The following is a 17,018-nucleotide window of genomic DNA, read 5'->3' as shown; positions in this document are numbered from 1 at the left end:
CTCGTAAAGCACGCATTAAAGAACTGTTAACAGCAAGGGTTTCAGTGGGTTAACTGAGGAGAAGGCGTGATCGCTAATTGTTGACATTGTATTTGGTGTTAGAAACATTCTTACTGTGCATGACGTGGAACAAATGTAGCCACAGAAATTGCATCACGCTTTCATGTATGCTATTGCAGACACCAACGTTGCCTAGATAGAAAACCGAAATAGCCGTGGGTTTGCTTGCTGGTCTGAAGGATCTCTCTTCAAATCTCTATCATTTGTCAATGGAAGTAAAAGGCGCTGCAATCTCATACGTTCAGAATTAAACCCGCAGCTGTTGTTCGACTTTATTTCTTGACTAATTACAACTTAGTGTCGCAAGAGCAGTTACATAAACTTGTCTGGTATATTTGAACACAAATGCCGTTCTTCAATTAAAACTAACAGTACATTGTCAGGGACATTCAGTTCTATACAAACAAGAGACAGACAAGAGAATATTTCTACCTTTCATGTGGACTACGTGTTGACTTAATGATCGGAATAATTGAAAAGTTCGGGTTCATAGCCGATGCAGTGCGTGCTAATTAGAACAACAGCAACGCTGAGCTCTCAGCACCGTACTGAGCCCAGGTGATTTCCTAAAGCTGTCAGGTGCAGTTCATTTACATGAAGGAAATCTCTTACTGAGTACGATTACAATGCAGTAAGTAGCACAGACTACTTAGGGGAGTAGCCCGATGCGTTTAAAAACGACCCGAGCCAGGCAGGAGTCAAACTTACAATCTCCTGATTCGTAGTCAAACGCGTTATCTATTGCGCCACTGGCCGTCGTGTGACATTGCAGGACTGCAACCTGGTGAGCTCAGCACTGCAACTAGTAAACTATTACCCCCGGTCCATTCTTTTCCAAAAGTGAGAAACACCTGTTTTCTACATTTTGTCTGTTTTAAAACCATATTTCTTTAAACCAAACCAAGAGTTTGTCTTTTGCACTGATATTCTGATTCATTTCGATTTCAAAGAAAAAAAAACCTACCTTCCAAAGCATCATAAAATTGTCCCTTCTTCCAGACTCTACTTCTCTCTTTTAGTAGTACAGCAGACCTTTCCAGGTGAGCAGATCACAGAGTCCGAAATGAGCTTCCTCCATCAAGCAAAGTACCTGAACATGACTCTGTCTTCATAAAAGCGCCCCTGTAATAAAGAAATTGAATCTGAAATCAAGAGGGCAGTTACCTACTGAAATACAAGAAGTCATCAATTTTAACCTAGCAACACATTAAAGGCTGCATCTATACAAGTACGATTCTAGAAATGCTCACCAGATTACGTTTTAAGAAGGAACTGCGCCTCAGGTTCCGCCGAGATCTTAACTCGGATGGCAGGATTCAGAGTCCGGAGTGCGGACTGATGGCGCACGGAGGGTCCATATACTGTGGATCCCTCAGTGATCTTCCGCGTATTCAAACCGCCAGCATGTGACTCCCCTGTCCCAGTGACCTCATTGCTCTGCTCTCTCCTCTGTGCAGCCGAGCCCGATTCACGGTAAAGTGAAAAAAAAGATGCCTTCAACGTGAGATTTACTCTGGAGCAAGGATAGATGTTACCTTTTTATCATTGAACAGGATGTATGTGATGTGGCGACTAGGTTCAATTTTGTATCCTCTTTAAAAGATTAAGAACTGGGGTGAGCGTGATTTACCACCCTTTCAGCTAAGAACCCGACGTGCGCACCGTTTAAGCTGCATAGACTCGGTTGTTTAACTCTTCTCCATTAGCAGGGTTAAGGTTAAAGAAAAAAAACATTGCTGACTTCTTTTTTTTTTTGCCAGCCGCTAGCACTGATTAGCAAGGTTTGTATTTCATGTTTTGCAAGTTGCATCCATTTTAAGAAAAACAAGTCGCGTTAAAGACAGGAAATGAATACTTGCATTTAATTAGGTCTAGCTGTAGGCGGTTGTCCATAATGACCAGTTCTGTTCGAGAACACAGAACAAAAAAGGCACCGCTGGGATTCGGACCCAGGATCTCCTGTTTACTAGACAGGCGCTTTAACCAACTAAGCCACGGCGCCCTGGGAGTGCTGTCGTTTTGCAGCCACTTGGACACACCACTCAGACACATCTGCATTCGGTGTGTGCTCCGCCTGTTCGCTGAGCAAGTTGCCACCTTTACATACAATAGCAACATCGACACCAAGAGAAAGGATGACAAATGGCTTTTATCTGGAACTTTTCATGTCCAAGGAGCTCAATGTGCATTCTGTGTACAACAGGGCCACTGAACTCCACAATGGCCACTGAACCAGTGGCTTGCTGGCTTGACATCTCCCAAGGGAAATGTTGAAATCGCATGTGGAACAGGAAAATGACCCTCGAGTACGAGGGAAAAAAAAGAAAAAGATCATCTGGAGCGCTGCAACCCATGTCTGGACAGCCCAGTTTCCTAGACGAGGTGGCCGAGTGGTTAAGGCGATGGACTGCTAATCCATTGTAATCTGCACGCATGGGTTCGAGTCCCATTCTCGTCACTCTCCATGTGTGCCCGTGTGCCTTTGGCTCTCCTGTTGTTTGCTCCAGTACTAGAGCCGTACATTTCCTAGTGGTGGCTGAACATGGTATAGTAGGCTAACGTCAGTATCGAGCAGTGACAGTAACAGTATTTACGTGCCGCTGCTGCCAAGTGGCTCTGGTTTGAGACCGCGTTTTCACTTACTTGCAACGCAAACGGAGAAAGCGATTTTTGACAGTCTCTCGAGAGATTGCGCTAGGTGTTTAGGGATAGACTTTGTCAGTTCCCCTGGGATGATGGCCTCTCAAATAGTTTGTGATTTCTCTAGACGTTTATAGACTAGAAGCCTGCTTCATGGCTTAAATCCAAGCTAAGGAAACGAGTTAGAGGTCTGATGCAGAACTGCGAATTCAATGAACGGGAACACTACAGTACATTGCACTGTGTGTGTGAGGAAAGCTGCCCCCTTCTGTCCCTTGTCGACCGAACAGAGGACTGTAAAGGATACCGCCAAGAAACTTTAGGATGCTGGTTGGAATCCAGCTCCAAAGAAGCCCCTTTGGGTGTTATGTCATCAAAAAGTAAGAACAGCGAATCTCCCTTTGATCAAAAGCGCAACAGAACTGTTTTCCGTGGAGCAGGTTTCAGACCCGTAGACCTGTTTTATTCGTAGGGCAGGGCGCATTCCCAAACACGAATCTCCTGTTTTAGAAATGCTTTGGGCGGCGTGAAGTGAAAATAAGAAATGGGCTCCAGATGCACATGGAAGCAATCAAGTGTTTCATCCGAGCTGTTTCAAAGACTGCTCAAGAGCTTTCCTTTCACAGAGGCGCAACGATTAATGATGGGTGTGCACCCTTCAATGCGCCTTTAGCGTGTGCTCATTTCCCTCTATTCCCCGTATTGCAGTGGTAGGATGACATAAATTCCTGCTTCGACACGTAACAGCATTATAATCAAGTGCAGGAGCTGAGGGCTTTAGTTTTGTTTCGTTTTCCATGGCGTTCGTAAGCGCGCAAATCAAAGGCAATTCCTGCGTCTAACAGGAATGTAAATGCTTTGGAAAGTGCAGTGTGGTGCAGCTTGTAAAATCCTTGTCCACATTTGTGGTTTGTTGATGTTTTTTCTGTCTGCCAAAGTTCCATTTTGACATCCGGACGGGGAGACTTTATCATTTGAACGTGAAGCCAGCCTTAAACCCTCTGAGGCATGTCTGTCTGCCGGCACGTATTTTGTCAAAGGTATTTATTTTTTTTTAACGGAGAGCGACTTTGAAAAAGTTTCCGCAGCCACCTCGCACTCTGTGTTAGATTATAGGAGGAATGCGGCGGGGGTGAGCTTGCTGTAGTCGTGGCCGTGTGTTTAAGGCGATGGACTTGAAATCCGTTGCGAACTCCCTGCACAGGTTTGAATCCTGCCGACTATGGCGTCTGCCACACGTATCCTTGTGCCTCCCCGGCAAAGGCGAAGTGCCGCTTCTCCATTCCTGGTACTATAAATACGCTGAATCACTTGGCCCTGCTGCCATGGAAATGAGTTCTTCAGATAACCACACATCTTACGTTCGCGCCTCTGGTGCTCTACTTATGCCTTTGAAAACCTAATGAATAAAGCTGAAAGAACTGACACATTATGTAGGTGTTCTTAAAGCACGCAGTAAAGAACTGTTAACAGCAAGGGTTTCAGTGGGTTAACTGAGGAGAAGGCGTGATCGCTAATTGTTGACTTTTTATTTGGTGTTAGAAACACTCTTACTGTGCATGACGTGCAACAAATGTAGCCACAGAAATTGCATCACGCTTTCATGTATGCTATTGCAGACACCAACGTTGCCTAGATAGAAAACCGAAATAGCCGTGGGTTTGCTTCCTGGTCTGAAGGATCTCTCTTCGAATTGCTATCATTTGTCAATGGAAGTAAAAGGCGCTGCACAGAGAGGACCACTGTCGTGAGGCCGGTTAGCTCAGTTGGTTAGAGCATGGTGCTGATAACGTCAAAGTCGTGGGTTCGAGCCCCTTACTGGCCAGGTCTTTTTCTCCTCTCTTACCAAAGCTGTTAGGTTCCTTTCCGGGGTGAGATGGGTTGTCATGCAACGCTGCCACATAGTGCCGACAGACAATTAAATGACAAAAATGAAGAGAGTTAAAGCAGCTGGAGAGGTTCTCTTACAACTTTTGAGCTGACACAGTTTTGGAAAATGTTTCCTTCACGCTGCACTGTACCATATAGGCAGCCAAGTGTCTCCAAAACAAAACAGAATTGACAGTCATATAATGTCCATTAACCCCGGTTTTAAACGCAGCATCATGTCTGCCATCATAAGAATATGAGTCCAATATTTTAGAATATAGTCAGAATGAATTCTAACCTTACCTGTGGTGTCTTTGATCCCTTTTGCTCAATGCATGGTGTACGTACTGCATACATGTGTCTTGAGAATGAGGAATGGGCCCCTGAGACAGTCATTTGCCTGTTTCACAAATGATCGTATTTTACTAGAGATTCTGTTTGGGATTCAGATGTGCATTCAGACAGCAATCCCTTTCAAGAAATGATACGTTCTGGATGAGGTCAAAGGTGCTGGAACACTGTATTTAGGATGTGTTTGCAGTGATTGTGTGTCTCCTGCTTCAACGCAGTGATATATAGATGTGCTCCTGTAATTTATTGGTACAAGCCCAGGGCAGTAAGCAGTCTGAGGATTTATTTCCAGACGGCATAGAACAGTGAAGCAGTGAAGTAGTGCAACACACTGGATCATTATATTATTAGAATCTATTCTACTTAAATTATTACATTATACACAACTTGAGTTCATTTTAAAAATTAAAAGGTAATGAAAGGAATGCATTTTCATGAGAAAGATAATACCGATTTTTCATGTGATAATCTTCCTTATATCATGTCGTGCATCATTTGGACACTTTGTGGGCTTGAAATACAAAGAAAATCATGTTCTATGGTACAAGACAAATACAAAACTTAAGTTTTTATTTTAATTAGATTTGTTTATTAAGCATAAGCAATCATTTATTACATTAATATATGTGAAAATGACATTTTTGCACCATAATATTACATACAGGTCTCTAGCTTCAACACAGTGATATATGCTCAGTGATTTATTGGTACATGCCCAGGGCAATAATCAGAATTAGTATTTATTTCCATACGGGCTACAGGTAGTGTTGTGAAATACTTCAACACACTGGATCGCAGATTTAGACCCCCTGCACTCTTACTCCTTAAAAACCAAAGAAATGAAGATATGTAGCAATCACATTGTAACAGGGGTGACAGTGACTTAATGCTTATACTAGTGGACTTCTGGTACCTTTAGGGTACGGTGTTCCCTGAAGGGCTCTCAAACCCCGCATTTCAGATGCCTAGCTGTATCGCTGATGTGTTGCACCTCAGAATCACTTTTAAACCTTACCTCTGGTATCTTTAATCCCTATTGCTCAACGCATGGTGAAAGTATTGCATAAATGTGTCTGAAAATGAGCAATGGGCACCTGAGAAACTCATTTGCCTGTTTCACAAATGATCATATTTGACTAGAGATTCTGTTTGGGATTCAGTTGTGCATTCTGACAGCAATCTCTTTCAAAAAATGATTTTACCTTATCGCAGCTTTGCCCTTCTTGCCTCTTTGGACAATATCTCCATCTTGTGGTCGTTGTTGGTAATGTCTAGACAATATCTCCATCTTGTGGTCGTTGTTGGTAATGTTTTCTTATGCCCTTTTTTATTTCAATTCTCTATTAGTTGATTCTAGAATCTCTACAATAGAGTTGAAAACATCAGTTTTATAGCAGACAATATGACATTATTTATAGTCCAATTAGAAATTTATTACCCTGTTTTTAACATAATAACAAATTAAAATTGATTAAAACTAAGTTTGGAACACCAGGGAACATAAAAAATGATTTTTAGGAAAACCATGAGGTTCTCTGTGTCCGATGCCTGAAAGGGGAGAAAGCTAGAATCCTTTGATTTTTCAAAATTTGAAAATAAACATTATATAACAACAGCTTTCATTCCTAGGAGTGAAAAACAACCATTTTTGAAGACATATTAGTTTCTAAAACACTACAATAAAGTTAAAAACATCCATTTTATATCACATTATTTTTTGTGAAATAATTAAATTGGCTTATTTCTCTCGCATTAAATTGGCTACAAATGCAAGAATTCAACCAGATATTCTTGTAAAATGTATAGTGTTGCATTGCAGTTAGTTAATGTAGTTAGTCCATAGTCAGCAATCTAAACTTTATTGTTAAGCTTTAATGATTGATGTTGTACCAGTAACCTTTAGAAATACTATAGTACTTCACAAATGCTTTGTGTGTTTGGAAATCTTTTGAGTAAAAGCCTTATAAAAATAGGTTTAGTTTTTACAGGATATCACAAAGAAGTAGGATGGTATAATTCTTATAATTGCTTAGTGATTGTATTTGGAAGATTATGCACTAAACAGACTTCAGGGATGCCAGTGGATCATTGTGCTATTTGGAATTATTCCAAAAATCAAGTGACCTATTTGCTGAAGTATTTTTAGTATTATTTATTTAGTATTAATAAAGAATAGATTTATTAAAGTCATGCGATGTGCAAGCGGGATATGTAAAATAATTGAAAATAAAGTTTTTTATTATTGTTATAGAGAAACATGATCAGATTTTCCCTGGTTCAGAAAAAAGACGGTTAAAATCTGTAATCTTTCCACTTGTATGTCATCAGACATTAACGAGTACAACCCCCCTCTCTGCCGGAGTGCTGGCTGTGACGAATTAAACCAATTTCACAGGTATTTTCAAAGTAGGAAGTACAGTGTTAACTAGTAGATGGCCTCCTCAATGAAATCGCTTCAACATGCTAATGCGTTGGTGTAACAGTCCGGGCGTGGCAAGCTTCCAATGTCAACTCGACTCGATTGGAAGACAATGAACGTATTTTAGCCCTAAATGAATTAATAGCAAACATGGTTTACATAAAATACATTTTTCCAAGAAAGTTCATAATAATACGATCTATAGTTGAAATCTGAGCCTAAATATAAAGAAAAAACCATTTTCAGAGAGCAATCACGCTGTGTTTATGTAGAAAAAGCGATTAGGTTTATGAGCAATCTAATTACCTATTCGCTTAAAACGCTATATAAAATAAAGTTTATTTAAAGATGAATGATAAGTGTCGCAGTTTAAATAATTTTCATAGTAGGGCTAGGATAGATTCCAAGTGCATTTTTGCAATTTACGTTGCATTGTCCAATGTGATGTTGTAATACAGTTTAGAATACAGTAAGTCTAAACTGTATCAGCTTTATTTATGGGTTGCAATTTAGAAAAAGTCAAAAACCGCACTCAAAATGCAATTTAGAGCTTTCTGGCAAGAGGAGACACCCAAATTATAATGTAACATGCCACTGTTTGTGCATGAACAAAGTTATACTGCAATTTTCCTTAGATACGCGATTAAAAAAAATATTTTTTTTGAATCCCCGGCCGAACACATTCCATAAGAATCAGCGCTTTTATACAGTATATCGCCTTTAAACACATATATTTAAACACGCGTTTACGATTTAAATCAAAATGCAATTCAAATCAATATAAATGTTTATTTTGTAACGCATAGGTGACTATTCATTGTTATTAAAAAGACGTAAATTCGATCATGTTGTGATATTTAGAAATATAAATTTGTTTTGATGCGAGTGAGGTTTTATTTAATCTCTGACCAAGGGAAATGTTTCATTTTTTCAAAGAAATGTTTGTTAAAAATTAAAGTCATAGTTCCATGAGATTCAACCACAGACCATGTGACATAGGAGTCAGGAACCTAACCCACAGCACCACCAGCGCAGACACATGCTGAGGGCTGAAAAAGCACTACAGAAACATTATGGACTATAAAATAATGTAATTAGGCACAGAAGAAGTTTACAGCACAGTACAATAATAAATGCTGACCATGACTTTAGAAGCATAAATTACCTTACACTCAATTTAAACACAAGCTGTCTTTAGCCCTCTAAGCTGGTTCATACAGAAATGTAGAGAACCAGGCTCAGAAAAACACAGCTTCATTAGCGAATACATATGCAGAACAACTAGAGAAGATGTTTTACAGAGGATGGATTTTTAGAAACATCCCATCAGTGACATCACTGAAGTCAACTCCTAGGTAACTGTCGTGTGGATAGTTTCACAAGAATCAGACAAAGGTTTAAGCATCGCTTATTTTAGATAAAACTGCAAAAAAACAACAACAACCCATAATGTACTTCTTTGCGGCTCTGTTTGCCCAAATCATATATTCACAACGTGAAATTAGAAAATAATATTACGTAACCAAAAACCGCAATATGGAAACAGAACCTGTGTAATTGTTGACAGATGATGTACTCGTAACATTTTTACAAGACGAACTACAACATTTAAAAAATGACTTGTATGTACTTGATATCTCTAATCAATCCACTGCACTGCATTAAAACAAAACGAAAACTAAAACGCCCTGGGCATACCGTTTCGCGCTTCTTATCAGTTGCTCAAAAGCAATTTGACCGTATGAAATGCATAATATAAACCTAGAAACATATACGTGAGGAGTATTTACGTAGTATCGGTGTCAAGACATACCTCTCAAATACTGTAAATCAAGTTAAAAATATCTCAAGACCGATTCTGGTCATAATGAAACCATGTTTCGTGTATGTTTTCTTTAAAGTACCGAGACCAGCCATATACTGTATGTCTATGTTCCAAAATTAATATCGTTTATGGCCTTCACACGTGTTCCAGTATGCTCCTATTCTTTTTATGCTCAGGCACTAAGATTTCCCTTCAGTGGTAAAATTCCATATAAATATTCAATACTTAAACGGGCACAGTTAAGACATTAAATATACATATACATATACATATACAAACTGTATACAGTACAGTTTGCATACGGTAATATGTTTATGTTCCTAAATCAACCTCTTTTATGAGCATGTGAAAGGCATGGTGAATCGATTCTCAAAAATTACTGTACTTTGCATGATTGGAAAAAAATGCGTGATTGCGAAATGCTGTGGTGTTACTTTTACAAAGACGGGCAATGAAAAAAATAATGTGGACCAGGGCAATACTTTGAGTTTACAGCTTGTCCAAGTTCATTTATTATTAATACTATTAGTAATATCTTCATTAAAGACTTTGATGGCTACAGCTCAAACATGAGAAGTTGAGCTTTATTAGCTCCACCTTGCGGAAATTCCGGATACTATTATTTTGCTAGCGGTATTTACCGGTAACTCGCGGTATTTACCGGTAACTTGTGGTAGACTGCGTACAGCGTACGCCCGCGCATTTTGAATGGCTGCATCTGTAGCAATCATATTGTAGCAGACACTCAATTGCCTGTTTCACAAATGATCATATTTTACTAGAGATTCTGTTTGGGATACAGATGTGCATTCTGACAGCAATCTCTTACAAAAAATGATTTTACCTTATCGCGGCTTTGCCCTTCTTGCCTCTTTGGACAATATCTCCATCTTGTGGTCGTTGTTGGTAATGTCTAGACAATATCTCCATCTTGTGGTCGTTGTTGGTAATGTCTTCTTATAGATAGATACTTTATTGATCCCGTGAGGGAAATTGCAGTGCAACAGCAGCTTAACACACACAACACAGCCACAGTGTAACAATTATATAATAATAGTACAATACTGTATATATACTGTATATATATATATGAAACAGAAATAGAAACAGAAACAGGAATAGCTTACTACCTGGAGAATCTCTGTAGGAATATCTAGCATTTATCAATGGAAATAAAAGCTGCTTTAATACAGTGCATGTTCAAACTCAAACCCTCAGCTGCTGTTCTTGTTTGTTTTGGGACAAATTGCAACTGAGCATCGCATGAGCCGTTACGTACCCTTATCTGTTAGGGAATTTCAAGGGAGGAGTTAGGTCAGAATGGGTAGGCTGCAAAACAACAAGTAAAGATTTATTCCGAGATGAAACGTTGTGGCGGTTTTCTTATCTTTTCAGCATGGACTAAACTTTTACGTGTTCCTTATATGCTATATATGTATATATTAGCACCAATGTCGTTCTTAAAAACTAACATGAAATTGTCAGGGACATTCACCTATATACAAAGACGAGACAGACAAAGTAATAATTCTATATTAACGTGGCCTACATACTGACGCAATGATCGAACTAAGTGACATGTTCTGATTCAGATCCCCTGCAGTTCATGCCAATTAGAACAATAGCAATGCTGAGTCCTCCCCACCCTACTGAGCACAAATTCAGCTGCTCTCCAGTTCTGTTCTGCATGTTTTTTCATTGCAATTGAGCTCGGAGCTGGAGATGATCTCCATACAGTTCTGTGTTCACCAGCCCGCACTTGCGTGCTAATTTACGGGTTGTGGCAAATGCTTTTCTATAGTTCATATACATGACGGCAACCTGTTACCGAGGAACCTGAGAGGTTTAAAAGCCTCACGAGCCAGGCAGGACTCGAACCTCCAATCTTCTGATCCGAAGTCAGACGCGTTATCCATTACGCCACTGGCCCTTAGAACATGCGCTTGCACTCCACCACAGAGAGCTCTACACTGCTACTAGTAGTACACTTCCCCATCTAAATTTTCACAGCAAGAAACTTGTGTTTCCTACTATTTTTATCAGGTTTAAAATATCATCTCCTTAAAACAGAAAAAGTGTTGATGTGTCGTGCTGAAATTCCGATTGATTTTGAATTCAAAGAAAAAAGGTTTTCTTCCAAAACACCATGAAATTGTCACATCTTGCAGACAATAGGTGTATTCCATGTTGAAAAGAGAAGAAAGAAAACCATGGAGCCTTTTACAGGTGTGAGGCTTCTTCAGGTGTGAGAAGACCTCACAGTCGAAACGCTGTGTTTCCGTTCTTCTCTTTTCAGCATGCAATAAACCTAGTACTTGTTCCTTTGCAGCCGAGGCATGCTGACGTAGCTACCCAGCTGAACATCTTGCAGACTCTACAGTACTTCTCTCCTGTAGAAGTAAAGCAGGGCTTGCTGGGTGAGCTTTTGCTCCGGTAAATTAGGTCACGTGTCATGTTAAATCACTTCTTCTAAACACAACATTTGCTGGTGCTAGCTTTCCCCATGAAAAGAGACATTTCCCTTACAGTACATGACATATCGTTTTTATTCTATCAATAAGTATAGAAATTAAACAAAAGAAAAAATGGTGTCGCCAAAGAATGCACAGCTCTGTCGCCTTGGGGAGGTGTCAAGGGCATTGAGCTCCTTGGACATGAAAAGTGCCCGATAAATGCCATTTCTCATCATTTCTCTTGGCGTCAGTTCTGCTATTAAATGGGACGGAGGCAACGGGCTCAGAGAGCAGGTTAAGTGCACACCGAACGCAGATGTGTCCAAGTGTCTGTAAAAGCACGGTGCTCCGCTGGCGCTGTTCCCTAGTGGCTTAAAGTGCCTGCCTAGTAAGCAGGCGATCCTGGGTCTGAATACCAGCGGTGCCTCTCTCCGTGTCTTGTTGTGCCGAATGTCTCATTTCAGACAAACGTACAGCTTGGTTCAGTTTAATGCAAGAATTCATTTCCTTTCTGGAATAACTTGTTTTTGAAGAAATCCATACAGCTTGTGAAAGATGAAATCCATTTCTTGGTTGTCAGTGGAAAAAGATTGCCGGCTGCAAGAAGCGCAAGTGATTGTTTTCTTTGACCATAAACCTGCAAATGTAGGGAGTACACGCGGCCGTCAGTCTCTGTGGCACAATCGGTTAGCGCGTTCGGCTGTTAACCGAAAGGTTGGTGGTTCAAGCCCACCCAGGGACGTATGTCTCCGTTTTTCCAATGTAAACATCATCACCGCTAAAGAAGATGGCGCAGAAGGCTCCACAGTCGAAACGTTGTGCTTCTTTTCTTCTCTTTTCAGCATGGAGTAAACCTTTGCTTGATCCTTTGCAGCCTACGCATGCTGACACAGCTACCTTTCTCTTAACGCGCCTCAATCATTATTCACCAAAACCATCAGCAGAATGTGTCGCCTTTGTGGTGATGTCACTCCTCTGCTTCACAAATGTCCTTAGTGACGGACCATTTCTTTCTGCCATTTTTCCGGAGCGGTTATTGATTGCTCCATCATTTCCCTCATACTTTCCATCCCTAGATTGAAAAAAAAAAAACAGAAACAGGCTGACAGGACGACAATCAAATTGCAAAAACTCATCAAAGCACTCGATAGAGTATTTGAATCCACAAGTAGCTACGAGCAACTTTGTCCTGGCTTGCATGAAAGTCGGAAAATGTCAAAAAGAAAAAGATGGTGGCTTTTTCATATCTGTTCTTTTATTTTTAGTTCGTTGGCTCATCTGTCCATTGTCCTCCTGCCTGGCTCTTGACCTGTGACTGTCTGAACGCACACATTAGACTTTCAGGCGGGGGATTTGTCCTGAGCCTCTGTGGAAGACCCACCCACCCCCATAAATAACTGCTCTAGAAACACATGAATGCAAAACTAAACCACAGCTTAAAGAGGAGCTCCAACTCAGTGCCATACTAATGTAAACGAAGTAATACTAAGACATGTTCTTATGGATTTGTCTTACCTTGAGATATGTAATTGGATTTCAGGATTAACTTCCTCATTCAATGTACTGGTGATTCTTTGCCTGGTCAGTACCTGGGTGGGAGACCTCCAGCGAACAATTAAGCTTGCTGCTGGAAGTGGTGTTAAGAGACTCTTAGGATCTTCCAGAGGTGTCTGTCCAATAGCACTAGTTGCCTTAGAGCTGGCTCAAACATTGCTCAAGAGTCTACCTTTCACAGATGCGCAAAGATGAATGATGGGGGTGCACGCTTCAAGGAGCCTTCCAACTGTAGGGACCGATTAGAGACGATCCGTAGCATGTGTTCGTTTCTATATACGCCCCGTGTCTCAACGGTAGGACAGAGAAAAATACTGCCTCGACACGTAACAGCGTTATATTAAACCGCAGGACTTGAGGGCTGTTTTGTTTGAATGTTCAAGGCATTGGTAAGAGTGTAGGTCAAGGGCCATTGGTGCATCTCCTGTAACTGGAGTAAAAATGCTATTCAAACTGCAGTGACTAAAATCGTCGTCCACATGTCTCTGTTGTTGATTGCTTTCAGTCTAAGAACGTTCTGTTTTCATGTCCGAACGGGGAGACTTTATCATTCCAACTTGAAGCCACCCTTAAGTCCTCTGAGGTGTGTGTGTGTGTGTGTGCTTGCACGTATGGCGTAAAAGGTTTCTTAAACGGAGAGCGAACTTGAAAAAAGTTGCCTCCGCTGCCGCCGCCACCTCGCACTCCCTGTTCGATTGTAGCAAGAAGGCAGCGGCCGCGGCGCTCGCTGTAGTCGTGGCCGAGTGGTTAAGGTGACGGACTTGAAATCCGTTGGGGTCTCCCCGCGCAGGTTCTAATCCTGCCGACTACGGCGTCCTTTGCATTTGGTTGCGTGCGTGCGTGTAAAAGGACCAGCGCAGTTTCGTTTTCGCTGGGACCTTTAACACTCTAAATCGCCTGGACCCGCAGCCTGTGAAATCGATTCTTCAGCACCCACGATGGACGCTTTGCCGCTGGACACAGATAACGATGCTTTTCTGCAACGAGCTTTCCAGCTGAATTTTCTCGGCAGCTCCGTACTGAACCTGTTCTCCATTGCAACATAGCGGAGGCTCGTCACGTCTATAGCAAGGCTGGTTAGGACCGCATACGCCACAGTGACTTGTACACAGACCACATGAAAGGCAAGCAAAATACACTTTTAAAATTCCAAAGACTCACAAGGTCAGAGAAACAGCGATGACCTGAACAGATCTGTTACAGAAGTCTAGGTTGACCTTTTTAGAGCTGTAATTGCATTTTTGTTTAATAGAAGATCAAATCTACTCGCATGTACCAGCACCTTACAGTTTATTGATGTTAATTCTGTTTAAGTAATAAGATTGCTAACGATGTTGGACTTTAGCCGGTGTTTTTTAGAACAAATTGCTTACACTTCTGTAAGGAATACGCAGTACGTGCCTTTGTCAGTCATTGCTCACCATACCTGTAACTTTCTTATCTAACTCACTTCCTCAAATGGTGAAGGTCCACAAACATAAATGAAAAAAAAACCCTTGTTGTAGATGAGGTGCACAAAAAAGCAGCCCCTGATAGTGTATAACACATTTATACTATTGCAGAGACACATGTAACATATATATACTGTATATATATATGAAACAGAAATAGAAACAGAAACAGGAATCGCTTACTCACCTGGAGAATCTCTGTAGGAATATCTAGCATTTATCAATGGAAATAAAAGCTGCTTTAATACAGTACATGTTCAAACTCAAACCCTCAGCTGCTGTTCTTGTTTGTTTTGGGACAAATTGCAACTGAGCATCGCATGAGCCGTTACGTACCCTTATCTGTTAGGGAATTTCAAGGGAGGAGTTAGGTCAGAATGGGTAGGCTGCAAAACAACAAGTAAAGATTTATTCCAAGATGAAACGTTGTGGCGGTTTTCTTATCTTTTCAGCATGGACTAAACTTTTACGTGTTCCTTATATGCTATATATGTATATATTAGCACCAATGTCGTTCTTAAAAACTAACATGAAATTGTCAGGGACATTCAGCTATATACAAAGACGAGACAGACAAAGTAATAATTCTGTATTAACGTGGCCTACATATTGACGCAATGATCAAACTGACTGACATGTTCTGATTCAGATCCCCTGCAGTTCATGCCAATTAGAACAATAGCAATGCTGAGTCCTCCCCACCCTACTGAGCACAAATTCAGCTGCTCTCCAGTTCTGTTCTGCATGTTTTTTCATTGCAATTGAGCTCGGAGCTGGAGATGATCTCCATACAGTTCTGTGTTCACCAGCCCGCACTTGCGTGCTAATTTACGGGTTGTGGCAAATGCTTTTCTATAGTTCATATACATGACGGCAACCTGTTACCGAGGAACCTGAGAGGTTTAAAAGCCTCACGAGCCAGGCAGGACTCGAACCTCCAATCTTCTGATCCGAAGTCAGACGCGTTATCCATTACGCCACTGGCCCATAGAACATGTGCTTGCACTCCACCACAGAGAGCTCTACACTGCTACTAGTAGTACACTTCCCCATCTAAATTTTCACAGCAAGAAACTTGTGTTTCCTACTATTTTTATCAGGTTTAAAATATCATCTCCTTAAAACAGAAAAAGTGTTGATGTGTCGTGCTGAAATTCCGATTGATTTTGAATTCAAAGAAAAAAGGTTTTCTTCCAAAACACCATGAAATTGTCACATCTTGCAGACAATAGGTGTATTCCATGTTGAAAAGAGAAGAAAGAAAACCATGGAGCCTTTTACAGGTGTGAGGCTTCTTCAGGTGTGAGAAGACCTCACAGTCGAAACGCTGTGTTTCCGTTCTTCTCTTTTCAGCATGCAATAAACCTAGTACTTGTTCCTTTGCAGCAGAGGCATGCTGACGTAGCTACCCAGCTGAACATCTTGCAGACTCTACAGTACTTCTCTCCTGTAGAAGTAAAGCAGGGCTTGCTGGGTGAGCTTTTGCTCCGGTAAATTAGGTCACGTGTCATGTTAAATCACTTCTTCTAAACACAACATTTGCTGGTGCTAGCTTTCCCCATGAAAAGAGACATTTCCCTTACAGTACATGACATATCGTTTTTATTCTATCAATAAGTATAGAAATTAAACAAAAGAAAAAATGGTGTCGCCAAAGAATGCACAGCTCTGTCGCCTTGGGGAGGTGTCAAGGGCATTGAGCTCCTTGGACATGAAAAGTGCCCGATAAATGCCATTTCTCATCATTTCTCTTGGCGTCAGTTCTGCTATTAAATGGGACGGAGGCAACGGGTTCAGAGAGCAGGTTAAGTGCACACCGAACGCAGATGTGTCCAAGTGTCTGTAAAAGCGCGGTGCTCCGCTGGCGCTGTTCCCTAGTGGCTTAAAGTGCCCGCCTAGTAAGCAGGCGATCCTGGGTCTGAATACCAGCGGTGCCTCTCTCCGTGTCTTGTTGTGCCGAATGTCTCATTTCAGACAAACATGTACAGCTTGGTTCAGTTTAATGCAAGAATTCATTTCCTTTCTGGAATAACTTGTTTTTGAAGAAATCCATACAGCTTGTGAAAGATGAAATCCATTTCTTGGTTGTCAGTGGAAAAAGATTGCCGGCTGCAAGAAGCGCAAGTGATTGTTTTCTTTGACCATAAACCTGCAAATGTAGGGAGCACAAGCGGCTGTCAGTCTCTGTGGCGCAATCGGTTAGCGCGTTCGGCTGTTAATCGAAAGGTTGGTGGTTCAAGCCCACCCAGGGACGCATGTCTCCGTTTTTCCAATGTAAACATCATCACCGCTAAAGAAGATGGCGCAGAAGGCTCCACAGTCGAAACGTTGTGCTTCTTTTCTTCTCTTTTCAGCATGGAGTAAACCTTTGCTTGATCCTTTGCAGCCTACGCATG

General features: G+C 41.1%; 7 non-coding genes across 7 annotated transcripts; 4 read left to right on the top strand and 3 right to left on the bottom strand.

Annotated features, from left to right (window-relative positions):
* Positions 1 to 1,988: 1,988 nt before the first annotated feature.
* On the bottom strand, positions 1,989 to 2,062 carry trnat-agu (transfer RNA threonine (anticodon AGU)). Its single transcript has one exon. It is a non-coding gene; the product is annotated as a tRNA-Thr (tRNA).
* A 2,389-nt stretch (positions 2,063 to 4,451) lies between these two features.
* On the top strand, positions 4,452 to 4,525 carry trnai-gau (transfer RNA isoleucine (anticodon GAU)). Its single transcript has one exon. It is a non-coding gene; the product is annotated as a tRNA-Ile (tRNA).
* Positions 4,526 to 11,021: 6,496 nt separating this feature from the next.
* On the bottom strand, positions 11,022 to 11,094 carry trnar-ucg (transfer RNA arginine (anticodon UCG)). Its single transcript has one exon. It is a non-coding gene; the product is annotated as a tRNA-Arg (tRNA).
* Positions 11,095 to 12,285: 1,191 nt separating this feature from the next.
* trnan-guu (transfer RNA asparagine (anticodon GUU)) lies at positions 12,286 to 12,359 on the top strand. The gene has a single exon. It is a non-coding gene; the product is annotated as a tRNA-Asn (tRNA).
* Positions 12,360 to 13,900: 1,541 nt separating this feature from the next.
* trnas-uga (transfer RNA serine (anticodon UGA)) lies at positions 13,901 to 13,982 on the top strand. The gene has a single exon. It is a non-coding gene; the product is annotated as a tRNA-Ser (tRNA).
* A 1,554-nt stretch (positions 13,983 to 15,536) lies between these two features.
* trnar-ucg (transfer RNA arginine (anticodon UCG)) lies at positions 15,537 to 15,609 on the bottom strand. The gene has a single exon. It is a non-coding gene; the product is annotated as a tRNA-Arg (tRNA).
* A 1,193-nt stretch (positions 15,610 to 16,802) lies between these two features.
* On the top strand, positions 16,803 to 16,876 carry trnan-guu (transfer RNA asparagine (anticodon GUU)). The gene has a single exon. It is a non-coding gene; the product is annotated as a tRNA-Asn (tRNA).
* Positions 16,877 to 17,018: the final 142 nt, after the last annotated feature.

This window comes from Lepisosteus oculatus, unplaced genomic scaffold, assembly GCF_040954835.1.
Source record: "Lepisosteus oculatus isolate fLepOcu1 unplaced genomic scaffold, fLepOcu1.hap2 HAP2_SCAFFOLD_40, whole genome shotgun sequence".
NCBI classification, from domain to species: domain Eukaryota; kingdom Metazoa; phylum Chordata; class Actinopteri; order Semionotiformes; family Lepisosteidae; genus Lepisosteus; species Lepisosteus oculatus.
Note: the sequence above shows the minus strand (reverse complement) of the source record. Positions and strands in the feature narration are given on the sequence as shown.